The sequence below is a fragment of the Peromyscus leucopus genome, chromosome 16_21 (assembly GCF_004664715.2).
Source record: "Peromyscus leucopus breed LL Stock chromosome 16_21, UCI_PerLeu_2.1, whole genome shotgun sequence".
Classification (NCBI taxonomy): Eukaryota; Metazoa; Chordata; class Mammalia; order Rodentia; family Cricetidae; genus Peromyscus; species Peromyscus leucopus.
This window is the reverse complement of record NC_051084.1, coordinates 37748528-37775515: the sequence shown is the minus strand read 5'-3', so window position 1 is coordinate 37775515 and position 26988 is coordinate 37748528. Positions and strand designations below refer to the sequence as shown.

The window sequence follows — 26988 nt, the reverse complement described above, 5'->3', positions numbered from 1 at the left end:
TGCTGTGCTGCCAGCTGGTACTACCCTAACCTGACTGCCCCGACCCCGCAGGTCCTCACAGGCCCAGCAGCTCTCCTTTCTGCACCAGGGTCTCCTGAGCAACCTCTAACCTGCACGCCTCTGACTACCCGCGACCTCTGCTGCGGTGGCTGTTCCAGGTGAGAGACACAGCCCCGCCGCTAGGTGGCGGGAACGATGCAGCCCTCTGGCCCCGCCAGGCCCCAAGGCCAGATTGGCTGGCCGCTTAGCTTCTTTTTGCTTTGGATACTTCAGATCCAGGTGACAGAGGAAGGATTAATCCTCACTGTAATGCTGAAGATGCCAAGGTCCAGGAGGTGCAGGGACTCAACTAGTCCAAGACATGGAGTCTGTCTGGACGTCTCTGTTCAGTACCCCCAGACTGTGTGCCTCTAGGGTATTCCTGTGCTAACCTACCCAGTGAGGGGTCTGTTTTTCCTGAGGTGCCCAGTGTTGTTCCTTAATGAGGCTTAGAACTGAGTGACTCGGTCCATTCTAGTCAGCAAGAGTGTCCATCATAAACACCAATCTCCCCTGCTTTGCCCCCGACATCCCCAATCCTGCTATCACAGCCATGAATGGCTCATCCCAGAGGCACAGCTGGAGGGGGCACCCAAGGCCCGTCTGCAGCCCTGGAGGTCAGAGCTCGTGAGTTCATTGCTATAGACTCTCTGGAGTTTAAGGGTTTGCTACTCTCTGAAGCTGTAGGTGGTCTGGAAGAGCCTAGAACAGTTCCTTCTGCCCCCAGTTTCCTCCCTGGAGGAACATTTGCCTTGAGGCAACACACATTCTGTGTGAGGATGTAAACCTCTGGTAGGTGAAAGGCTAGCAGACGGCCCAGGACCTAATGCTGCCCTCCAAATGTCCTGCGCTTGCCTTGCCTTGGCCGCCGCCCAGGCCTGTCCCTGTCTGGGGCTGGGCTGGTCACAAGTTACAGCTGGTACCAGAGCTGCTAGTTGAGGCCTGGAGCCCAGCTGCCAGTCAGGGCTGCCATGCAGGGCGGAGTGTTAAGGCTCTTCCCAAGCTTAGCGGGCTGGCTGCCTTCCAGATGGAGCTCACTCTGCAGCCTCTGGGGACCCTTGTGGTGCCCCTGTCCTGGAGGGGAAGGACTCCTGGGACCCTTATGCATAGCTGTCACCCTGCTCTCTGTCTCCCCCAGTCCCTGGGGTGGGGAGATTGGGGCTGCAGGGCGGGTAGGAGCTGGGAACAGTCAGGCCATTATTCTGCACCCGCAGCCGTTTCTCCTGCTCCATGCACAGTGGATGACAAATACACAATTGGCCATTGGGAGGCACAAAGAACCCCTCTAAGACATCGCCCACAGAGGGTCCTTGTGTGACCCTGACAGGCGAGGAGTGCCCTCCCTTTTCACGGCTCAGTCTCCACTAGGTTCCGGAATTCAGGCCATGGACTGGTGGAGAAACCTCCCTATCTTTTGTGCCACCTCCATAGCACCAAGAGGGGTGCCAGGGGAGAGGAGTCGAGACCTAGCCCCCAGGTGGAAGCTCAGGCTGTCGCTTTGGGCAAGTCCTTGGTGGTGTCAGCTTTGTGTGATGGAGCCAGCAGTCCAGTGTGGGTTAAATGAGAAAGTCCGTCTGTCTGGTCGCGTGTCTCTCCCGCAGATCCCCAGCTCTGCTTAGGGCCGGGCAAGGAACAGCAAGGACACGGAGCTGCTTCCTGCCCCTGTCAGGCTCCGTCTCCCTAAAGCCACTGACTACAGGGGCTTCTCACAGGGAGTCAGACAAGGCTAGGCCTCAGGCCGAAGGAAACCAGGGACAGGGAGGGATGGGCACTCGGGGCAGGCTTCTGAATGGGAAACTAGCTGACCTGTCCAGGCATATTTAACTCAATTGGGCGGGTCACAGGTTATCCATTCTAACACGAGGGGTGACCAGCAGAACTTACCACCTCTGCTCAGTTGACCACTCCTTTGGAAAAGATGTCCTATTGTTGCTGAGACTTGGTAGGTCCTGGGCTTGTCTCTTCCCTGCTCCCAGGGCCTCTTGAGGTACAACTGTACACACCAGGTAAACAGCCCAGGCCTCAGCACTCCGGACTTACATGCACCCCTCACCATGGTCGCAGGGGCACCTATTGATGGGCCTTGCCAGGGAGGGTGGACAAAAGCAGGTAGCCTACATCCCCAGTGAATTTATGTTCATGTTGGTAGACGTTAAAGCTGTTAGAACTGAGAAGGTTGGAATACAGGAGAGGAGCAGGGCCTTGGCTTCTGACACAGAATCCTTAAGAACCACAGCTGGGAGGAAGGGAAGCCATAGGCCCTATGGAGCAGGAGACTGAGGAAATGGTTCGTTACAATCAGGCTCCAGCAGGTGGGGGGGGGGAGGGGCGGCGCGTCGAGCTTGTAGACCCCAGTGCTGGCCTAGAGAGTGCCACTTTTTGAGCCAGGCATAGCCTGTAAGATCAGCTTCCAGGTAGAGTCCTGCTTTGCTTGCCGTCTCCAGATGTGTGGCTGAGCAGGAGGAAGGGAGTCTTGGCATCTGTAAAGCAATAGTCATGACAGTATCCTTCCACCCTACTGACTTGGAAGCATTAAATGAGATATATTTAATACACAATATTGTATACATGTATGAAACTGTTTCTGGTGACTTATACTTAGAATCTCAGCACTTGGGAGGTAAAGGCAGGAAAACCTGGAGTTCAAGGTTTATCCTTAATTGTACAGCGAGTTCTAGGCCAGCCTTGGCTACGTGAGATCCTGCCTTTGAGGGTCTTTGAGAACAAACAAAAAAAGATAATAAATTTGTATGAAGTCTTGCTACTATTACTCTGTGATACATTTTTGTTGTTGCTGTTTTTGTTTTGTTTTCTTCCTAGTTGTTAACATGGCCTCCAGAAACCTCTTCAAGAGCTTTTGATCTCCTCTGGGATCTCAGCATAGATGGACTATTCCGTCAGCCTGGTAAGTACCAGGGTGCAGAGTGTGTACTCACACACTGGAGCCTGTCTCCCTACCCCCACCCCAGCCCGGCATGCTGTGGGGACATGCGTCACCTGTGATGGAGACATCAGGCCGCACATCTTTGGCTCCGACTCCAGTGTCTTGACAAACAGCCAGCAGGCTCCTTGGAACCCCCACCAGGCTGTGGTCCAGTTCTCAGTGACCAAATCCAGGCTGACCTCACAGCCTCCTGGGATCCCTGTACCGTTCAGAAAGGACAGCTTGTCATCCAAATCCTTCCAGGGACCCAGGAGGGAGAGCGGCAGCGCATCGGAGTTGCACTTTGGCCTAGCGTCACCAGGAAGGAAACTCAGAGCTGCTCCCACCCCGTGCTCTCCTAACGGCACCTCAGTTGAGTGACAGCCTCCGGTCTCTGCCTTGGCTGGGGCATTTTGGGTATATTTGACTCAGCATTCCAGAGAAGCGTTTCATGTCCTGCTAGTGGCTACACCTTCCCCAGATGCCATCATTTGGTACCTGAACCTAGACACTTTGGCACCAAAAAATTGTTATGTAAGCAGTTGGAAGTTGCTTACAGCTGGCAGGGAGGGACTCTCAGAGGACTGGACTCCACCTTTGTCCAGCCATTACTCCCTACCCCAAAGCACGCATGCGCACGCGCACACACACACACAGCTCTGAGGGCCAAGGTTGAAGCCCGGGGTACCCCAGAGCCCCCGGCCCTTTGAGTATTCTTCTGCTTCAGGGGTTGCCAAGACGGAGCCATCTGTCAAATCAGAGCGTTCCAGACGCCCCCGTGGGCCCCTCACTAAGGCTTCTCAGAAGCCACCAGTCCGAGCGTGTTCTTCCTTTTCGTAACCTCTGCCCCTGTGGCCTGTGTAGCCTTTTGCGGCCTCAGGGCCGCCTCTGCAGCATGCCTGCCCTTTTGGAAACAGAGGCCTTCCTTGTCCACGGCTCTCCATGCTGTGCTATGTGTCTCCTCCACTCTGCCCTCCTCCCCCCAGTCAGGAGGGCTACAAAGTAGCTCCTGGGTTTCTGGTTCTCTGCTCTGGTTCCCCCAGCTTCAGAGTGTGTCCTTAGATGTCACCTTTGAGTCCAGACGGGTTCTGTCCCCTGCTAAGTAGAATAAAGCCTGGCCTAGAGAACTCCCTGTCTGAGATGAGGATCCCCACTGACTTAGTTAGCCTGAGCCACAAAGAACTAACTTAAACGGGTATCTGCACACCTGTGTTCACCACAGCGTTGTTCATAACAGACAAAAGGTGGAAGCGGCCTACATGCCTGACAGATGAACAGATAAACAAAATATGACATACCTGTATGTATGTATGTATGATGAAATACATATATATGGTGGACAGAGTAGGCATGTGACGGGAGGAAGGCAACTCTGACACACGCTGCAGTATAGATGAGCCCCAGAACCCTTATGTTACTGAAACAGAACTGTGGCAGAAGGGCAGACACCTTGATCCCACTTGCATGCCATCCCTCAAGAGGGGGGGTTCATAGAGCTGTAGCCACCAGGGGCTGAGGAGAGAGAGGAGAGTTGTTCAGCAGCTTTTGGCTTGGGAAGCTGCTCATGGCCATGCAGCAGTGAGAGTGTAGGGCCACTGCCCTCACAGGCCACAAAGCCTCCTGTCTGTCAGCATGTTTGACTGCCTAGCTGCACCCCGACACAGGAGACATATAAAGGTTAATTTAAATCCAGGATAGCTACAAAAGAAGCCTTGCTCCTCAGGTTCACGTAGAGCCTGGAGGCCCTGGGGCCTTTGTGAGGACAGCAGAGCTCAAGGCAGAACTGTAGGACTGCCTTGCCTTCACACCTGTCTTCTCCACACCTCGGTTCCTGTTCCCTGGGGGGTGTGCTCACTGATGGCTCTTCTCTGACTGCCTGTCCTGTGGAAGGTCTTCTGCAGTCACTTTTATCCCAGCCCACTTACTGAGTCTGGAGAGTAGGGCACAGTTTCAGCATGTCCTGTGACGGGAGTTAAAGACTTGAGCACTCCAGATAGGCTGATGTGTAAGGGCAGGATGTGTTGAGAAGCAGCTGGTGATGAACTTGGAGGATGGAATATTCTGGAACTTAACTAGTCTTTACCTCAGGGAATATTCACTATCCACTCACAGATGCCTGGAGGCCTCCTGCATTAGGGTCCAGCTGGATGGCAAAGGGACAGGATGACTCAGGCCAGCCCTTGTCCTCAGAAAGCAGATGACCAAGAGGAGGGCAGGGAGCCAGCACCTACCATCAGAGGAAGAGGAAGCAGAGGAGGGGGGACTGGACTTCCAGCTGGGTGTGGCTGGCCTGCAGGAACCAGGCCCCAGGAGGCTTTTGATCACCTCTGGAAACTGCATGGGGCAGGATTGCACACTCACTTGCCAGGAGAGCACGTGAGCCCCAGATGGAGTGCCTGCCCTATCTGAAGGGTCCACCCACACAGGTTGGGTCCAGGTCAGTGCATGCCATCACACAGCCTTCTTGTTGTCAAGCCCTTTTTTCATTGAACTGTACCTTGACTGGTAGTGGCATATGACAGGAAACCCACAGGTAGCTGGTTGTGTGTTCTGCTCTATAGCATCGGGTCTCTGGTTTCTGTGTCCACCTTTTCTGTTCCTTCACCTCAAGGCTCCAAAATGGCTGCCATAGGATTATCATGCATTTACATGTTCTCATGAGACAGGGTTCAAGGCTGAAAAGAGACGACTCAGTGATAAAATGTGTGCCTAAGCAGGAAAACCTGAGTCTGATCCCTAGCACGCAAATTTTAAAACACGGGCCACAAGAAGAGTCCTCACTTTGCATGAATTTCTCTCTGTATGTGCATTATTTACCTTGCTGTTGCTGTGATTAAATACCGTGTCCAAGACAACCTCTGGGAGAGTTTTACTTGGGCTTATGGTTGCAGAGAAAATGAGTCTGTCATGGCAGCCAGCGGCAAGCCTGGCTGGCAGCTGGAAGCTGAGCACTCACATTTTTTTTTTTTTAAGATTTATTTATTTATTATGGATACAGCATATGTGACTGCAGGCCAGAAGAGGGCGCCAGATCTCATTACAGATGGTTGTGAGCCCCCATGTGGTTGCTGGGAATTGAACTCATGACCTCTGGAAGAGCAGTCAGTGCTCTTAACCTCTGAGCCATCTCTCCAGCCCTGAGCACTCACATCTTAACCCCAGCACAAGGCAGAGAGGGAAGTGGGGTGAGACTGAACTCTCAATGCTCCTCCCCGTGACCGTGACTACTTCTTCAGCAAAGCTGTGTTATTTCCTCTACCAGCCTGGGTCAAGTGTCCAAATGCCTGCGCTATACGGGCCATTCCTCATTCAGACCATCACATATACTCCTTTTCTTGATTGCGTGCGTGCGTGCGTGCGTGTGTGTGTGTGTGTGTGTGTGTGTGTGTGTGTGTGTGTGTGTGTGTAGATCAGAAGGCTGCCTGTGGGAATTGGTCCTCTTCTCCCACCTTGTGGGTTCTGGAAATGGAACTCAGGTTGTCAGACTTAGTGGCCGGTGCCTTCACCCACTGAGCCATCTTGCCAACCCTCATTTTCTGTTTTACCAGGACTTTTTTTCCCCTCAAGACAGGGTTTCCCTATGTAGCCCTGGCTGCCCTGAAACTCACTGTGTAGACCAGGCTGGCCTCAAACTCATAGAGATCGCCTGCCTCTGCCACCTGAGTGCTGGGATTCTGTACCTGCGCAGCTCGGGGTCCTGTGTCTTATGTCTTACATCATCAGTGGGCACTGGCGACGGAGCACCTGCCACTGCATGGTCACGCAATCCCCGCCTTAAAAAGCCAGAAGTGGACCCCCACCTCTCTCTCTGCGCTCTCTGCTCTGTGTTCTCTCTCTGTTCCCTGCTCCGCTCCACTCCCTCCCCGGCCAGGCCTGGCTCCCTCCCTCCCCTGCCAGGCCTGGCTCCCTCCTATCCCCTGCTTCTTTCTAATAAAGCTCTTTGTAACTCTGGCAGTCGTGGCCGTGGCCATGACTTTTCCGCCACCACCAGCGCCGTTTCACTACCACTGAGTGCTGGGATTAAAGGTGTGCCGCATTACACCCGGCTGACCCGGACTTTTTGTTTGTTTGCTTGAAGTTTTTTGAGACATGGTCTCTCTACATAGCCCTGGTTGTCCCAGAATGCACTCTGTAGACCAGTCTGGCCTTTAAGTCACAGAGATCCACCCGCCTCTGCCTCGGGTTTGCTGGGGTTAAAGGCGTGCGCCACCACACCCAGCCCACCAGGACATTCTTTCCACCTTGTTTCGCTGTACAGAACTGGGCCACAGGCTTCAAAGGCTGCTTGCCATATTTTCTGACTGTCAGTGCCCTTTGAACATCTTGGCTGTGTGTGGAGTTTTCAGTCTCACAAAGCTGACCCTCTAGGACAAAACCCAAGAAGCCCATTTCCCCAGCTTCTTTTCAGATACTCTTTATTTTAGAATGAGTCCCTGAACTGTACAGTACAATAAGGCTCCCTGTTTGTACAGTCTTGCCACTGTGTTAACTACTCTGAGGCTCCAGAGAGAGTCTGAAGACCATGGAGGGATGCACTAGGTATATGATTTGAAGACTGTGAAAAGATATGCGGTGTGTGTGGCTTCCATGAACTGTTGTGGTATTTTGTATAAGGGACCCGAGGAACCTCAGATTTTTGGAGAGGGTCTTGGAACCAACCCCAGGATTCCAAGGGTGGCTACATTGTCTGAGCAGAGTTATCACAATAGCTTGCATCTATACCTCTAATATCTGGTCAACTAGTTCCTTAGGTGGCAAAGTTGGCAGAGAAGTAACTGTTTAGACAGTACAAAGAAACAGCAAATGCTAGACCCTGACATGTGCAGCCCTAGTTCTGGCTAGATGTGCCTCCTCTGCGGGACCTTCTGGCAGGAAATAGCCTGGTTTCTGCTGGAATAGCCAGAGCTGTTTCTGCAGACTGTGGCTCAGAGACCTGGCTGCTGCTGAGGCCTCCCGTGGCTCCTCTGCTAAGGTGCAGGGCGGTCTAGATCTTACCCTGATCAAGGAAGAAGGGCGTGGCTGCTGCTGTCAGACCTGGACATTTTCAAGTGTCTTTTCTGTTGTTGTGATCAAACACTCACCAAAACCAAGTTGGGGAGGAAAGTGCTTATTTGGCTTGAGTTTCCAGGTCACAGCCCATCATTGAGGTAGGTCAGGGCAAAGTCAAAGCAGGAACCTGGAGCTGGCTGGCTGGCTGTAGACTCACTCACTGGTGCGTGCTTGGTTAGCTCAGCCATCTCTGCTGTCTGCCTACAGAATGCTTTGTTATTCCCAAAGAAGCTTTATACCCACCCGTTGGGAGTCAGACCCTTCCCAGTATACCCTTCTGGCCAGTTCCTGGCAATCTTTAATCTACTGTCTCTTTGCCTACTTGACATAAAGTTAGTTAGTTAGGTTTTTTTGTTTTTGTTTCTTTAGGAATCTTATGTATCCCAGACTAGTCTGTATCTGAGACCAGTCTTGAATTCTTTTTCTTTAGAGGATCTCACCATACAGCACTGGCCGATGTGGTACCCACTGTGTAGATCAGGCTGACCTCAAATTCACTCCTGCCTTTGCCTCTGCCTCCCAAATGCTGGTATTAAAGGCCTGGACCTGTATGCTCAGTGCCACAGTGGCTATTTACATAATACCACACAGTCTGTAGTGTTTTTCTCTGGCTTCTTGCAAAATGTTTTCAAGGTCCATGCCTGCTTTAGTCTGCCTTACTACTCTGAGACAGTTCTGACTGAATTGGATGCTCATTCCTTTGGGTTGGACAGGCTGTCCAGGAAGCTCTTAGACAATGTTGTGGTTATAGGCACACTTACTTATACCCAGCTTTTTATGTGGGTGCTGGGGCTTCCAGCTCAGTTCCACTGAGCAGCTCCCCATTTCCAGCTTTCATTTTGGCGAAGTTCGGTTTACCATTTTGCTTCCCCTTACACCCATTCTTTTGGGTTCAGTTTAAAGATGCCATTGCCTGGTCCTGACAACTGTGGTTTCTTCTAAAAGTTTTCTCCTTTTAGATCATAAATTTGGGCCTTTTGAGTCAAGTGGGTGATGCACATATCAGGTAGAGGCAGGTAGATCTCTATGAGTTTGAGACCAGCTTGGTCTATAGTGAGTTCCAGGTCAGTCAAGGCAACATAGTGAGAATTCTGTCTTAAAAAATACTAATAAACCAGGCAGTGGTGGCGCACGACTTTAATCCCAGCACTGGGGAAGCAGAGTCAGGAAGATCTCTGTGAGTTTGAGGCCAACCTGGGCTACAGAGTGAGTTCCAGGAAAGGCACCGAAGTTACACAGAGAAACCCTGTCTTGAAAAACAAACAAACAAATCCAGGAGGTGGTAGTGCATGCCTTTAATCCCAGCACTCAGGAAGCAGAGTGATAAGCAGATCTCTGAGTTACAGGCCAGCCTAGTAAATAATAAACAAACAAACAAACAAATGTAGGTCTTTTGATCTACCATGAATTCCCTCTCCTATATACAAGATGTGAGACAGAGGTTCAGCTTTATTCTGTTTTGTTTTTTCAAGATATAATTTCTCTGTGTAGCCCTGGCCATCCTGGAACTCACTCAGTAGACCAGGCTGGCCTCAAACTCAGAGGTCCATCTGCCTCTGCCTCCCAAGTGTTGGGATAAAAGGCGTGCATCACCACTGCCCGGCTCAGCTTCATTCTTTCATCGGAGCTGTCTAGTCGTCCCAGCACTATTCCCTTTTTACTGAATTGTCTTGGCAGCCATGTTGAAAGTCAATTGGTCATGAATGTAGGGGTCTCTTTCTGAATTCCCAGCTTCCTCATTGGTTCATGTGTCTGTTCTTATGCCAACAGTTGGGATTCTTGACTAACTGTAGATTTCAGAAATGAGTTGTGTTCATCCTCTACCCTTTCTGAAATGGTTGCAGCAATTCAGAGTCCCCACATTTTCATCTGAGACGCCATGGAAATCCTGACAATTTATGTAAAAATAACAGCTGGAGTTTTTATTCTTGCTGTGTTGAATCCGTAGCTAGCCAGGCAGTGCTTGCCTTCTGTCTTGGTCTGTTTTGTGTTGCTTTAGCGGAATACCACAGACTGGGTGATTTGGACACAACAGACATGTATTCGGTTCACTGTTTTGGAGACTGGGAAGTCTAAGCCTGAAGGCCACTTCTGGTCAGGACCATACTTCTGTGTCACAAGGTCACCAAAGGCATCAGGAGTATAGGAGAGAAGGCCGCTGAACACGTCCTTTCAGGAGGAAGCTCCTCCCAAGATAATCAGCCCATTCTTAAGAATTCTTTTCTCATGACTTCAGCACTCTTGAACAGCCCATCTCTCCCCACTGTGGCTTTGAGAATGAAGTCTCTAACACTGTGGGACACATGCAAACCACGACACCATGGTAACAATCCTGTCTTCAAGTCCATGAACATGGGATATCTTTCCTCACTGTTCTTTCCACAGTGTTCGAGTATACATGAGCTATGCTTCCTTGGTTAAGTTTATTCCTAAGTACCAGGGTGGGAGAGATAGCTCAGCAACTAAGAGGTCTTATTACTCTTGCAGAGGACCCAGGCTCAGGTCCCAGCACCCACATCAGGCAGCCTGTAACTTCAGTACTAGGGACCAGACACCCTTTGGAATCCATGGGCTCCTGAAACTCACACAGGCTTACACATACATACACAACTAAAATTAAATAAATAAAATCTAAATGTATCCCTTAAGTATTTTATTCTTTGCAATGCTATTATAAGTAAGACAATTTTCTTTACTTCCCCTGTGAAGCTTTCACTCCTAACAAAGCAAAATATGATTGGCTTTTCTGCACACTGACCTTGTGTCCTGCAGCTTTGCCAAACCTGAAGTTTATTAACTGTAATCGTTCTTCTGTTTTTTGTTTTTTCTTGTGGTAGAGTTTGGTTTGGAAAGCAAACATTCTTGAGCAATTAACTGTTTGGAAGTAATGACTTCATGTTAGTTTAACAATGTGTTTTGGCTGAATGGTCTTGGTGCTTGCAGAGGTGTGGAACTGGCCATTATCTCAGCCCCAGTCCCCTTGAACCTGTGGAGTAGAAAGCACTGTTTCTCCCCTGTTGGAGACCAAACTCTCCAGAAAAGGAGCAAGTAGCACGTAGGCCTTTCCCAGCAGCCTCTAGAACAATGTGGTTCATTTTTACCTACGCAGTCCATGCTCTCTCTCCCGGCGTCTCTCATATTTGTGTAGGAGGAGGGGCTGTAGTAAGATAGAATGGCCCTGGCCAGGACATTCTTCAGATACTTTGAAAGTGGGCGAGAAGTTCAACTCTAAGCACAAATTGGTTCATTTTCCTGGGCAGGGTCTCTGGATACTCCTTCTTCTTGCCTTGGTCACTGAATTTTCCCCGTTTTGTTCCCAGGGCTCTGGGATCATTCTTTCTGGGGCCTAGAGGCTCCCAGGTTGCAGGTCACTGTCTGCCATTGCTCTTGTATTTTCTCTCCTTCCTCCTCCTCCTTTCCTTCCTTCTAGTCTCTCTCCAAACTCCCAGACAGTGTTCACAAAGTTCCTTCTTACAAGAAGGAGTTAGAGGTTGAGATGTCACGTAGTTGATAGAGTGCTTGCTTAGCATGTGCAGAGCCCTGGGTTTGATCCTCAGCACAGGGACACCTGAAATCTCAGTGCTTAGTGGGTGACTCAGAAGGTCAAGGTCATCCTTGGCTACATAACAAATCTGAGGCCAGCCTGGGCTACATGAAAACTGTCTCAAACGCTTATGTCAAGTGGACTGAAAAAAACTAACCAGTGCATCCCCCAAAACATTTAGTGATGATAAATCACAAAGCAATTTATTTTAAAATAACTATTTGGTATATACATAATTTTACCATTTCCTTGCATTCTTGATGCTACTGTCTCAATTTCATCTGTACTGGGATTACAGTCATTTACCCCTAGAGCAGTGGTTCTCAATCTTCGTAATGCTGGGACCCTTAAGTACGGTTCCTCATGGTGTGCTGACCCCCAACCATAAAATTATTTTCATTGCTACTTCATAACTATAATTTTGCTACTGTTATGAATCATAATGCAAATATCTGTTTTCTGATGGTCTTAGGTTACCCTTGTGAAAGGTTTGTTTGATCCCCCAAAGGAGTCTAGACCCACAGATTGAGAGCCACTGTTCTAGAGTAGTAAAAACTTATTTAAGATTGGGTTCCCAAGCTAGGCGGTGGTGGCGCACGCCTTTAATCCCAGTGTAGCTAGAGTTTTCCTGCCTGGCCCACAGTCAGGACAAATCTCTCTCACCTGCCAGTTCCACAGCCGCTCAGACCCAACCAAGTAAACACAGAGACTTATTTTGCTTACAAACTGTATGGCCGTGGCAGGCTTCTGCTAACTGTTCTTATATCTTAAATTAGTCCATTTCTATAAATCTATACCTTGCCACGTGGCTCGTGGCTTACCGGTACTTTACATCTTCCTTGTCCTGGCGGTGGCTCCAAGCAGTGACTTCTGCCTTCCTGTTCTTTTATTTCTCCTCTCTGTTAGTCCCGCCTATACTTCCTGCCTAGCCACAGCCAATCAGGTTTTATTCATTGACCAATCAGAGCAACTTGACCTACAGACCATTCCCAGCACAGCCAAGTGCAGACCATCTCAGACACCTGCACTCAGGCCCGTGGTCCTAATCATCCTTTATGCGGACCTGCTGGGTAAAGCCACGAGGAACCCGAGAACGGGCTCCCACAGGACATACAGAACATCCCACAGCATCCCAGCACTCAGGAAGAAGAAGCAGAACTCACTGTGCCCTGGTTTGTCCCTTTTGGAGTAAGAAAGTATTTAGCTTGCTTTTGGTTTTGAAAGAGCCCACAGTTGAGAGACTTTGGATTATTTTAAAAAGACTGAACTATTAAAATATTTGAGTTTTTAAGATTTATTATTTTTATTTTATGTGCATTGATGTTTTGCCTGCATGCATGTCTGTGTGAGGGTGTCAGATCTTGGAGTTACAGACAGTTGTGAGCTGCCATGTGGGTGCTGGGAATTGAACCCTGGTCCACTGGAAGAGCAGTCAGTGCTCTTAACTGCTGAGCCATCTCTCCAGCCCCAGATTATGGGGCTTTTTTTTTAATAAGAAAATTTTTTCATTCATTTTACATACCAATCAAAGATCCCCCTCTTCCCTCCTCCTACCCCTCCAGCCTCCACCCGATTATGGGACTTTTAAAAGTTGGAAAGTTTTATGTTGTGATATTAATATTAATATGACATCTTGGGGAGATGAGAAAGGAGACATCATAGTTGAATAGTAATGTGTTTGTATATCAAGTTGACAAGAGATCAGTTGTCATCTCAGAGAAAGGAAACTCAATTGAGAAAAATACATTCATAAGAATGCCATATAGGCAAGCCTGTGGGGAAATTTTCTTGATTAATGATTGATGTGGGAAGGTCTAACCCCATTGTGAGTGGTGCTACCTCTAGGCAAGTGGTCCTGGGGTGTATAAGAAAGCAAACTGAGCAATTCAGGGGAGCAAACCAGTAAGCAGCATTCCTCTATGGCCTCTGCTTCAGTTCCTGCCTCCATGTTCCTGTGTTGAGTTCCTACCCTGACTTCCTTCAATGATGGAGTATAATCTGCAAGGTGAAATAAATCCTTTCTTCCCCAGATAGTTTTGGTTGGCATTTTATCACAGCATTAGATACCTAACTAGGACAGAAGGATGCTGAGAGCACTGCAGTGGATGATAGATAGATAGATAGATAGATAGATAGATAGATAGATAGATAGATAGATAGATAGATAGATAGATGGATGGATCTTGAATTTAGAATCTGTTGTTACTGATCAGATGAGGTTGAAGAATTAGACCAGCACCACTGAAGGAAAACCTTTGCTTTACTGAGATAATTGATGCTGCTTATCTGGAGCTGGAAAAATCAACTGTGATTTGAATAAGAGACCAGCATTGTTGAGGTGCATCTCAGGATGGAAACTGAACTTGGTGATGTGGAGGAGACTTCCACATGCTATTGGTTTTGAAGGCATGAAGGGATCATAGTGAGCAGCTGAGACTTGGCACCATGTGGCAGGCTTAGAGTCTCCCTAGAGAAGCAGGAGGCCTTTGGTAAAGGTACAGCCTCAGTTGCCATGAAGACCCCAGAATTAAGAGAGCCATGGGAGAGAAGCTGAGTTTGGTACCATGTGGCAGAGTTGGAGTCCCTAAAGAGGCCAGTGGAGACGTAAGCATATTGGAGATGTCAGGACCGTGGGGTGGCCACTAAGGACAGAGGCACCTGGGGAGTGGAGCCAGCCTGGGATGGAGATGAGCTGTGTGTGCTGTAGATGTCAGAGCAGGAGAGACTTGACTACCAAGGCTCTTTGGAGCCCAGATGATCGTGTGTGAGCACCAAATGCCAGACACTGAGTTATTGCACCATTGGAGCTTGATTTTGTTCTGATCTGATTGTAACTCTACCCTGGCTCTTCCCTTGAAATAAGAAAGTATGTAATTTAATTTCAATTTTACAGGAACTCACAGTTAAGAGGTTGAATATGAACATTTTCAAGAGGCTTTGGGCTTTCAGTTGTTGACATTTTCAAATTTTAATTTAATTTTAGATTTATTTATTTTATATGTATGAGTATTGTTCCTACATGTAAGTATGTATGTTTACTACATTCATGCCTGGTACCCAAATAGGTCAGAAGGGAGTCTTGGATCCCCTGGAACAGGAATTACTGATGGTGATGAGGCAGGCACCGTGTGGGTTCTAGAAATTGGACCAAGAGTAACAAGTGCTTTAAACCTCTGCACGGCCTCTGTAGCCCCTGAAGTATTGAAAATGTTAAAGAGAACGGGACTTTTAAAGGTTGAACTGTGTTTTATATTGTGATAATCTGGAATAAAACAAGACAGGAAAAGGTGTGGTTTAATGTGTTTGTAGCCACAAACCCGTTCCTCCCCAAAGCTGGTCAGGTCAGTGTTTTTTCACAGCGACAGAAACTAAGCTGAGACAAGGGGACTTGAGTTTTTAAATTAAATGTTGATATAATATTTTGATTACTTCTTTGAGAACTTTATATTTTGACAATATTTATCCCCTTAACTCCTTCACGATTCACTCCCATGCCACCCACTGTCTTTTGGAGAGAGGGTCTCACATAGCCCAGTTTGGCCTCAAACTCAGTTATGTAGACAAGGATAACTTAATTCCTGATCCTCCTGTCTCTGCCTCCCAAGTGCTGGCATTACAAGTGTGTGCCACCGCACCTGACTTACGTGTTGCTAGTGATCAAACTCACCTTTACTTATTTCTGCCAGCCGTGGTGGCAGATACCTTTAATCCCAGCACTGAGGAGGCAGAGGCAGGTGGATTTCTGTGAGTTTGAGGCCAGCCTGGTCTAAACAAGGAGTTCCATCCAGGCTAGCTAGGGCTGCATAGTGAGATCCCATCTCAACAACAACTGAAAACATGGACTGACTTTGTGGATGTGTCTTTGTGTGTATGTGTGTGGAAGTGTGCATGTAGGTCACAGCACACATGTGGAAGGCAGCTGACAACCTGTGGGAGCCTGTTCTCTCCTCCACCAGGTGGGTTCTGAGGATTAAACTCGGATCATCAGGCAGAGCAGTAAGCACCTTTACCTGCCAAGCCATCTCCACAGCCCCAGGTCTTGTCTCTGTTGTTTTCAGTCCTAACCTTCTGTGGGGTTCCTGGCAGCCGTACAAGCCTGGCACATCACAGGACATAGGCAGTTCTCTGGTGAATGAGTAGAACCCTACATCACCTGCCACAGACATCCTTGCACAGCTGCTCCGATCCTTTAGGGTCCTCCAGCTGTGGAGGTGGGGGTGTTGGCCAAGCTCTAGATGTGCTGTTTTGTGCTCCACGGTCAGGGTTGTGGGCCCAGCTGGACTGGAGGGGGGGGGCAGTCACTTGTGTTTTGCTCCAGCTTGGCCGCCATCCACCTCCCCTCCCCTGCCTTCTGAAGCTCTCTACCTCTCGCCTTGCTCTGCGTCCCATTACCTGTCCAGCAGGCATCTCAAAGTTCCATTGCATCAGGGCTGCCAAAGCTCAGGAGAGTGGAGGCCTGGAACTCACTCAACACCACACTGGCACCAGGCCTGTCTCGAGCTCCCAGGGCAACCTGGTGGGTAGCTGGGGCTGAGAAACTCCAGATTCTGAGGGACCAGCCTCTTAGAGGGACAGAGTGACCAGGCAGAGATAGAGGGTTTCTTTTTAGCTTCAGACTCTTGAGCCAGAATCTGTTCTATGACTTGACATTGTTGGGGGCTTCTGTTTTGTTTTTCTTTCTCCAGGCAGGGTCTCCGGTATGCCAGGCCGGCCTTTAACTCATTATGTAGCCAAGAATGACCTTGCACCACTAATGTTTCTGCTGTTACCTCCTCAGTACTGACATTCTAGGCATGCACTACCACACCCAGTTTATGTGGTGTCAGAGTTCTAAGCCAGGGCTTCGTGAAGTTAGGCAAGCACTCTATCAACTGAGCTGTATCCCAGCCTGGAGAAGTTCTTTGTTATCTTCATCATCATCATCGTCGTCGTTGTTATTATAGTCTTAATTAGCTTGTAAAGTGGTAGGTTTCCATGTGGTTTTCCATGTGCCCTTAGTCTGGGTTAGCTCTCCCCCCACGTCTTCTCCCGTCTCCCCACACCCATCCCAACTTAACCCTTTCCACAGCAGTAATCTCCATTTCTGCTTCTGTATTGGATATGTTCTACTCACCCACCACGGTTTCCCCCCTTCACGATCCCTTTCTAGTTTCATGGCCTCTATAGACATTCACCTCAAAGAAACAGAAAATTCAAAATCCAAAGCTAAGATCCACATACAAATGAGAGAACATGTTGCATTTTTTTTTTCAGAACCTGGGCCATTTAGGGTTTTTGTTTGCTTGTTTGTTTGTTTTCTGTTTTGGTTTTTTTTTAATATTTTCTGACTCCATCCATTTTCCTGCAGTTATTATTATTCTTTAGAGCTGAATAAAATTCTGTTGTGTTTATATACCACATCTTCACAACCCATTCATCAGTTGATGGAGTGTTTCTTTTTCCTGATTGTTGGGAACAGAGCAGCACTGAGCATGGATGAGCAATTATCTCTGTGGTAGGATATGAGTCTTACCTTTGGGTATATGTCAGGAGTTGGATCATATACTAATTCTACTTTTAGCTTTTTTAAAACTTCCACACTGGTTTCCATAGTGGCTGTACCAATTTATACTCCCACCAAAGTTCCTCTTTCCCCAGAACCTTGCCTGCATTGGGTGTCAGAGTTTTCTTTTGTGGGAGTGGTTCTCTGTGTGCCTATGGCCATCCTAGAAATTGCCCTGTAGACCAGGCTGGCTTTGAACTCAAAGAACTGCTTGCCTCTGCCTCCCAAGTGCTGGGAATAAAGGCGAGGCCACCACCACCACTGGCCCAGGTCACTTGTTTTCTTGTTGATAGACATTCTGACCAGACTGAGATGGACTCACAGAATACTTTCAGTTTGAGTTCTGCTGGTGGCTAAAGATGTTGGACATTGTTTATGATGTTCATTGGCCATTTCTATTTGTTCCTTTGTGAGATCTCTGTTCAGTTCCGTGGCCCCTGTTTTTAGTGGCATTGTCTGTTTTCTTGCATAAACTATTAACAGAATTAATCCTTTGTCAGATGTGTGTCTGGCAGAGGTTTTCGCCCATTCTGTAGGCTTCCTCTTCTCATGATTGACAGATTTCCTTTGCTGTACAAATGCTTTTTAATTTCATGGCAAATTTCATTTGTCAATTGTTGGCCTAATTTCCTGAGCAGCTGGAGCTCTCAGAGAGCCTTGACTAAAGTGCTTTCTTGAAGTGTTTCCTCTGCTTTATCTTTAGTAGTTTAGAGTTTGGGGTCTTACATTAAGGTCTTTGATCCACTGGGAGTTGATTTTTGTAGAGGGTGAGAGATAGCGATCTAGTTTCATTCTTCTATGTGTAAATATCCAGTTTCCCAGCACAAATGAGTATTTTTAGCATTTTTGTCAAAAAAATCAGGTGGTTATACCTGCATGAGTTTCTGTTTTGACTTCTGTTCTGTTCCATTGATGTGCATACCTGTTTTCTACCAGCACCATGCTGTTTCTGTTACATGGCTCCAGACTGTACCTTGGAACCAGCTATGGTGATCCCTCCAGCACTATTGTTCAATATTGCTTTGGTTATCTGGGATCTTTTGTGCTTCAGTAAACATTAATTTTTCTATTTCTGTGAAGACTGGTATTGGAATTTTGATGTGATTGCACTGAATCTGTCACTGCTTTTGGTAGGACAACCATTTAATCTTCTAGCTTCTTCTTGAGTTTCTTTTTCAAGTGTTCTAAAGTTTTCGTTGTAGAGGTCTTTCACTTTCTTGGTAGGTTTATTCTGAGGGGAGGGGTGGGTTGTGAAACATATTATGAGTGACATTGTTCCCTGCTGTCTTTCTCAGCGTGTTTCCTGCTGGTTTCTAAGTGGGCTGCTGATTTCTGGGTGTGCATTTTGCACTCTGCCACTGTGCTGAAAGTGCTGATGCTTACAGTTCTAGAAGTTTCTGGTAGAGTCTTTAGGGTCCCTCCTCCCACTTTCTCTCTCTCTCTCTGAGATAAGAGTCTCAGTGTGTAACCCTGACTGTTCTGAAACAAGATATGTAGACCAGGTTGACTTCAGACTCATAGAGAGTCACTTATCCCAGTGCTGAAATTAAAGGCATGTGTCACCACTCTGGGGACACAGTCTCTCGTAAAATCGTATCTGTGACTAGAATGCTTCTTCTTCCCGTCCTGTTGATGTTTCTTCTGCTTGTTCCTCTTCCCCTATTGCTCCAGTACTGTCCTGAATGAGAATGAGAAGAGTGTTCAACCTTACCTGCTCCTGACTTCGCTGCACATACTTGAAAGTTTTCCCTATTCAGTACAGTGTTGGCTGTAGATTGCCATGGGTAGTCCTGATTATGTTGAGATATGTTCCTTCTATTCCGTTTCTTCAGGACTTTTAATATGAAAGGAGCCAGGTGTGGCAGCACATGCCTTTAATTTGAGCACTCAGGAGGCAGAGGCAGGTGGATTTCTGGGACCTTAAGGTCTACAGAGCAAGTTTCAGGCCAATCAGGGATATACAGTGGGACCCTGTATCAAAAAAAAAAAAAAGTTTAATTTTTTGTCAAAAGCCTTTTCTACGTCTCCTCTGTTCTTTAGTCTATTTGTGTAAGGTATTACATTTATTGATTTGCATGTATGGAGACATCCCTGCATCTCTAGAATAAACCTAACTTGATCATGATAAATTATCTTTTTTTAAGTTTTATTTTTATAATTTTTAATTATAAAAATTGTCTGTTGAATGGGCAGTAGTGGAGCATACCTTTAATCTAGCACTCAGAAAGCAGAGGCAGGTAGATATCTTTGAGTTTGAGGCCAGCCTGGTCTACACGGAGTTTCAGGATGGCCAGGGCAACAGAGAGAAACCCTGTCTCCAAAAACCAAAATAAATAAAAATAAAAATTGTGTGTGTGTGTGTGTGTGTGTGTGTGTGTGTGTGTGTGTGTGTGTGTGTTTTCACCCCTGGCCCCCAGTGTCGGGCAGCGTCTGTGTTTGTAGTATCTCCCTATTCAAATGTCACAGTTGAAATTGCACAGTATGTAGTCTACCCTAGGCATCCTTGCTGTCTAACATGACAAAAAACAGTATGCAGTCAACCAAAAAAATAAAAATAGAAGGCTGGGTAGTGGTACACTCCTTTAATCCCAGCACTTGGGAGGCAGAGGCAGGTGGATCTCTCTGAGTTTGAGTCCAGCCTGGTCTCAGAGAAAGTCCCAAGACAGCCAGAGCCACACAGAGAAACCCTGTCTGGTAAAACAAAACAAAAAAAGACAGAAACTGTAGCCAGAGTCTTCCTGCCTCGCCCACAGTCAGGACAAATCTCTGTCACCCGCCAGTCCCACAGCCGCTCAGACCCAACCAAGTAAACATAGAGACTTATATTGCTTACAAACTGTATGGCCGTGGCAGGCTTCTTGCTAACTTTTCTTATATCTTAAAGTAACCCATTTCTAGAAATCTATACCTTGCCACGTGGCTCGTGGCTTACCAGCATCTTCACATGCTTCTTGTGCTGGCGGCATCTGGCAGTCAGTCCTTCTGCCTTCCTGTCCTTTTATTTCTCCTCTCTGTTAGTCCCGCCTATCCTTCCTGCTTAGCCACAGCCGATCAGGTTTTATTTATTGATCAATCAGAACAACTTGACATACAGACCATCCCCCAGCACAGCCAAGTGCAGACCATCTCAGACACCTGCACTCAGGCCCATGGTCCTAATCATCCTCTATGCGGACCTGCTGGGTAACGCCACAAAGAACCCAAGAAGGGCTCCCACAGGACATACAGAACATCCCACAGCAAGAAACAGTATCTAGTTTTTACATATTGGTTTCTGTCATATTCAGCAATAAGCATTCAAGGCTCTTCCACATCTTTTTTGTTCCCATAACTTTTTTTTTTTGGTTATTGCTACATATGCTGTTATATGAACATAACACAGTTTATCTCCTTGCCTGTTGAAGGACTTCTGGTTCTAGATTTGCTGTTGTTGTTGTTGTTTGGGATTTTGTTTGTTTGTTTGTTTGATGAGACAGGTTTTCTCTATGTAGCTCTGGCTGTCCTCACACTGTAGACCAGGCGGGCCTCAAACTCAGAGATTCACCTGCTTCTGCCTCCTGAGTGCTGGGACTAAAGGCGTGCGCCATCACCCAGCTTGGTTTTCAGTTTTTAACAAGGATGAATAAGGTTGCTAGAAACACAAGCAGCTTTTCCCAAGGCCCTGTGTTCAGCTCAGTTGGCTAGCTCCCAGTGAGCACCTTTGTCGGGTCTTTTTGTAAAAGCATGTTGGGCTTTGTAGGAAACTGCTGTACTGTCTTCCAAAGCAACAAATGAAGACTTCCATCACTCTGGATCCTTGCCAGCTGTCCTGTTTTGCTTCCTTCCAGAGATCAGGCATAGTCTAAAAAGATCGGGTTCTGAAACCCAGAGGGCGGACCTACTCTAGACAACTGCATGCCACAGCAGTCCTGGGAAGCTTGTTGGTGGAATCGGAAGCACTCTCAATCTGGCGTTTGAAGTTGGGAAAGGTGTTTGTTCCTATCTCCTGACTCACACTGAGAGCCCCACATCCTTAGAAGCAGTACAGCAGTGCACGTTTAGATGATGTTTAGTTGCCTTTAACTATCAATTTGACATAACCTGGAGTCACGTGAAAAAGGAATCTCAGTTGTAGGACTGCCCACATCAGATTGACCTGTGGGCATGTCTGTGGGAGGTGGTCTGGATTGCTGATTGATGTGGGAGGACCCCAGGCTCAGCCCACTGGGAGCAGCACAGCTCCCTGGGCAGATGGTTCTGGGCTTTACGAGAAGGCTAACTGAGCATGAAGTTTGAGAGAGGAAGCCAGCAAGCAGCCTTCCTCCATGGTTTCTGTTTGAGTTCTTACTTGAGTTCCTGCCCTGACTTCCCTCAATGCTGGACTGAAACCTCGACCTGTAAAAAAAAAAAAAGCCAAATATGCCCTTTCTTCCTCTAAGCTGCTTTCAGTCACAGTGTTTTGTTACAACAGAGAGGGAAACCAGAGCAGATGGCAAAGTAAGAAGACAGCTAGCTGCCTGAACTGGACAGAAGACCTCAGAAGAAGTGCAGTGACCTAGCATTAGAGATACACAAGTCAAAGCTGTGAGGGGCCCGATCTCACCCCCGTCAGGATAGCTGTCATTAAGAAATCAAACAGTAGCTGGGCAGTGGTGGCGCACACCTTTAATCCCAGCACTCAGGAGGCAGAGGCAGGTGGATCTCTGTGAGTTCGAGACCAGCCTGGTCTACAGAGTAAGTTCCAGGACAGCCAGGGTTACACAGAGAAACCCTGTCTCAAAAAATAAACAAGCAAAATCAAACAGCATGCAGGTATAGTATCACATACCTCTGGTTCCAGCACCTGGGAGGCAGAGCCAAGCAGATCTCTGTGGGTTGAAGGCCAGCCTGGTCTACAGAGCAAATTCCAGGCCAGTCAAGGCTATATAGTAAGAATAAAATTATGTCATTTTTAGGAAAATGGGTAGAACTGGAGCTCATCATGTTGAATTAAGCCAGACTCAGAAAGACAAATACATTTCTTCTCACATACAGATTTGTGTGTGTGTGTGTGTGTGTGTGTGTGTGTGTGTGTGTGTGTGTGTGTGTGTTTAACACATGATATACATGAATATACGCTTATTAAGAAAGAAAGAGGAAAGTCTGGCGCTGAGATGTGATGGCTGGGCCTATAGATGTCTTCTTGGGCCGTGAGATGACCTGGCGCTTGGAGACCCAGACTGAGAAAGACAGAGCAGAACAGTGGCAGTGCAGGCCTGACAGGACAGGTGTGCTCAGGCCTCTGCACCGCCGCAGACTCCCTTTTCACCGTAGAAACAGACTGGAAGCTTCTTTAAGCGTAGGTGGGTTTTTGTTTTGCTTTTGTCTGTTTTTTCTAGCCAGTGTGAGTGCATCTGTGGTCTGGCACAATGCAGTCTGAATGGTGGGGGCCTTGAATACTCTGGTGTTAGGTGACACCAGGCAGTGGTGTGTGTTACCGAGGGCAGAGGAAAGGAGAGGTGGCCTGGGGACGCCATCATCTATGCTGGGTGCAGAGCCATGAATCAACAGGCCAGAGGCCCGCAGAGATGCCAGGGAGGCATGCAGGGAGGCTGTTAGGGACCACAAAGGGGGAGCCTCTGCCCAGGATGAGTGGGGGAAGAGTGAAAAGTAAGAGCGCCCTTGGAGCTGGTCGCAAAGACCGAGAAGAAACTGAAAGTCCCAAGAGAGCAGGGCACAGCGGCTCACACCGGTATTCCCGGACCTCAGAGGCTGCAGTTGGTAGGGGAACACAGTGCACAAACGGCAAGCGGACTGGGGGAGGGAGACAGGATTGCTGAGAGTTCAAGGCCAGCCTAGGGCACGTAGTGACACCCTGTCTCTGAGGGAGAGGTTCAGCGGGGAAGGGAAGATTTCAGAGAACGAGTTCAAGCCTAACAAAAAGGGGAGAAGGGCCAAGATCAGCAGGACTCACGGGGTGCTGGGAGAGGCAGAGTCAGTACTGGGGAGAAAGGCGTGCCCTGTGCTCGTGCTGTGGTTGGGGCGAGGAAATAACTGTACATGGGTTTAAAACATGAGCACAGGGCTTGGGAATGTAGCTCAACGGTAGAGCATGTGCTTAGCATGTGCAAGGGCTTGGGTTCCATCTCCAGGACCACGAAAAGAAAAACTGAAGTCCTGCTTTGATAGCCAGGCTTCCTTTTTCACTGAGGCCATGGATCCCTTTGATGACAGGGTCACCTCCCAAGAGCTGTGACTTCCTTTGCCTTTCAGTTCTGGATATTCTTCTGCCTCTGTGCCCTTGTCTCCATCCCAAAGCCACACACCGTTCCTTTGCTTCTGAAATCCTCCGTGGGTTCAGGTCTCTGAACCTCGTCTGTCACACTGCTCCTCGGGGTGTGCCCCTCACCCTGGACACCTGCCTGCGTGGGCTTGGGCCATCTGCTGTCCCTCTCCCCGGCTCGTCTCCAATTGGTGCATCGGGCTCTCCCACCAAGCTGCTGTCTCCAAGGTCTCCAGCATCAGGACCCCCCCTCCCCCGAACATTTCCAATAGCACCCTCTCCTTGTTCAATCAACAGTTGCTGAGTGAGTAAACGCTTTCGGTGCCTCGGGTTGAAGCTAAGTGACTAAAGCAAGCCACACTGAACCTAGTTTGAATTTAAGCACTAAGGAGCAGAGGAAGTTAGGTCATGAGAGCTGGAATAGGAAGTAAGACAGTTCCCAGCCTCCCATGAGAGTTTCCTCCCCTTCCTGGGGCCTCCTTTCCTCCCGGGGCATAGGCTTACGGGACCGCAGAGAATTAGGACCCGGGCTGAGAGAGCGCAGCTCATTAGACACCTGACCTGGGGTGAGGTGGCAGGAGCAGAGCGCCTGCTTCACCGTTGGATACCTGTGCTGACCCAAGAGGAGTGGTGGAGGCCCGGAAAGGGGATTGAGAGCCGGGCTCAGAACCGCCGGGGCTGGCCAAGTGGCTGCCAGAGTGCTTAGGACACGTGTGGTTTTCTCATTCCATGTCACCGTGCCGGGAGCACAGCCCTGAAAAACAGCTTCTTCCATGACACAGATGGAAAAGTCACTTTATTTTAGGCCAGATACCGTTTTTCCTTTTAAAGCATCCTTTCCATCCCAGGAGAGCCCCTCAAAGGGCCGCCTCCGGTCCCAGCCTCTGGCAGAGCCCCGCTGCCCACGCTGGCATTTGAAAAGCCCCAGTGCCCGAGTACTGCTCTGGGAGTCACCTAAAATGACTGCCTTACGTGTGGAGAGACTGAGATAGAGACAGAGCCTGGAGGCTTCGAGTCTGGATTTTCTTATGTGTCAGCCCTCCAGAAATCCCTCATTTGGGACACAGAGCTGAGGAAAAGCTGAGCGCATGGCCTACTTAGGAAGCCTTAATTATGGCCTCTGGGTGGTATTTTCCTGTCATCCAAGAACCAACTTCCAGGGCTGTTGATGAGGACTGATTTATCCGCGACATCTGGGCCCCTTCCTTTGAAACTGCCCTGACACCTCAGGTCTGGTCGCACTGTGTTGGGGAATTATAACTGGGTGGGAGAGAAGAGGGGTGTGGCACCAAGGTCCACACTCAACTCTGCTGCCCTTGGGGGTTTTAGAGCCCTGAGCACCTGTGTGGGCTGAGGTGGGGCAGGACACATCCCCCTGGGGCTCTGAGGGCCTGGCAGGATGTCCCAGCCCAGCCGGCCTCGCCCTGGGTCGGTTCTCTTCCCCTCTCTGGAAAGTTCATGCTCCCGCCCACGTGTGAGTGCATGTACGTGCAGAGGCCCCCGGAGGCCCAGGTAAACAGAGCTCTGGCGAAGGGACTGGCATTGTGTTGGGGAGACTTACTCTCCCCAGCTCGTTTGTGAGGAGGTTGAGGGCTGTTATTACTGCTCTCTGACTTGTTAGGTTGCCGAGAGGGGAAAAAAACAACAACAGTTTTTCCTCCTCTGAGAGTCTAATTACTTACTTGGTTAGTCCCGACCCATATACATTTCTAAGGAGAGAGACACCCTATGCCTGCTGAAGCAATGGCCTTGGCTAGCTTTCAAAGACCCTGTGCCCGGCCAGGCGCTGTCTGTCAGCACGGCAGATGGTGTGACCTGCAGAAACTCCTCTCCACGAGTTGAGGTAACAGAACCTTGCGTGGTTCTTGTGGAAGGAGGCTCCCCTTTTCTATGCCCTGAAGATCGTGCCATTTCCCGTTTTCTGTGGCCTGGCTTGCGTCTGGTCCCCCCATGCTCTTCCCTTTAATCGGCTCTTGTCATGGCTGGCCCTCTTCCAGGTGGGTGTCTCCCTCACCATCACCTGTGGCCACGCCTCCCTTGTCCACTGCAGTCAGCTTCCCCGCCCCAGGGAAGGTTCGAGTCCATGTCAGTTTGGGGGTTTATCTTTTCATTACATTCCTCTTTATTTGTATGCGTATTTACTTGTGTGGGTGTGCTCACGTCGTGGCTTAGGTGTGGAGGTCGGAGGACAGCTGGAGGAAACTGTCTCTCTTTCCACTGAGTGGGTCTGGAGACCGAACTCAGGTTGCGAGGCTTAGCTGCAGACATCTTGACCTTGCCAGTTCTGTTTTTGTTTGTTAGGACAGTCTTATTTGTAGACCATCTGGAAGTTCCAGCGATCTCCCCGCCTCTGCCTCCTCCGAAGCGGGACTGCAGATACAGGACCACAGGAGACACCTGGCTAGGCCCTGTACCTTCTATGTGCCTCGCATTTCTGCAGGAACACCCTGGGCCTTTGCTGATCTCCCTGCTTCTCTCCCTCTTGGACTTGTGCTCCCAGAGGGCAGGGGATGGAGCCTCCACTGGGTTACTTTTCACCTTAGGGTGGGACACTCACCTCCCGATGCTACTCAAATGTCTTAGCCCAGCCTCCAAGGTCTGGATTCAACATTTGAGAACACCTGTTTACAGCTTCCTTCTTACCTGTGAACTGCTTAGTCATGCTCTGTTGTGGACTCTCTCATTCATTCATTCATTCATTCATTCATTCATTCATTCAGTTTCTTCCATGCTGGCTGCTCCGAAGCCCTGGAAGTATATGCAGATGTGGCCCTTCCTCTGCAGTATTCCTATTTTTATTTATTTTTATTTTTGAGAGTTGGTCTCATTTCTGCAGCCAAGACTGACCTGAGAGTCACAGCAATCCTCCTGCCTCCTCCTCCCAAGTGCTAGGATTACAGGAATGAGCCAGCACAAATTTGTGTACTGTTGGAGAGAGGCAGACTAGAAACGAGTAAACTAACAGATAGGAGAATACAGAGAAGTGCTAACAGGGCAGAGACAGAACCTCGGCCCCCTAGTGAGGGTGTGAGAGGCCAAGGGGCAGAAAGGCCAAGGGGCAGAAAGGCCTGTGGGAAGGGTGATTGCCCTGCAGCATTGGCCAAGCATCATTTTCTTGTTGTTTTCTGAACATGTCCTTAAATGGTCTGACAGGGAAAACTCTAAGGATGCAGTTTTTCCCTGTTGATGTGCACATGAAGGGGAGGCAGGGCATGCTCCTGGCAAGGGCAGGGGCCCAGGAGGCCCAGGAGGTCTCAGCAACAGTACCAGTGGGGCAGCAGTGGGCAGTGTCAGGGAGCTCACTTGGCCATGAGCAGCTGAGCCCAGCTGCCCCCTGGTTGAATGGACGTCAGGCCTGGCCATCCTCCTGCCTGTGTGCTTCAGTGCGGCCCTGAAGTCCGGTGGAGTACCTGAGAAACACAGACACCTGCTGCTTCACTCATGCAGTGAGGCCCCGAGGCCAGCACATGGAGAAACTGCCCACCCGGAGCTGGGCATCGCCCAGGCAGGGGGGTGGCCCAACCCTCCTCTCCCCAGTCTCAACTCTGCCTCCTTTGTCCTGACAGATGCAGACATGCGCTTTTGGTGTCCCTCACTGCAGGAGGTCAAGGAGGTGTTCCACAGCCTGGGAGCCTACAACCCTGCCCTCT

General features: G+C 48.9%; 2 long non-coding RNA genes across 2 annotated transcripts; one reads left to right on the top strand and one right to left on the bottom strand.

Moving 5' to 3' along the window:
• The first annotated feature begins 109 nt into the window (after nucleotides 1-109).
• LOC119086128 lies at nucleotides 110-26987 on the top strand. Its single transcript, XR_005090183.1, has 3 exons — nucleotides 110-158; nucleotides 2860-2944; nucleotides 26905-26987. It is a non-coding gene; the product is annotated as an uncharacterized LOC119086128 (long non-coding RNA).
• Nucleotides 2166-3294, bottom strand: LOC119086820. Its single transcript, XR_005090184.1, has 2 exons — nucleotides 3037-3294; nucleotides 2166-2519 (listed from the first exon to the last, which is right to left on the bottom strand). It is a non-coding gene; the product is annotated as an uncharacterized LOC119086820 (long non-coding RNA).
• Nucleotide 26988: the final 1 nt, after the last annotated feature.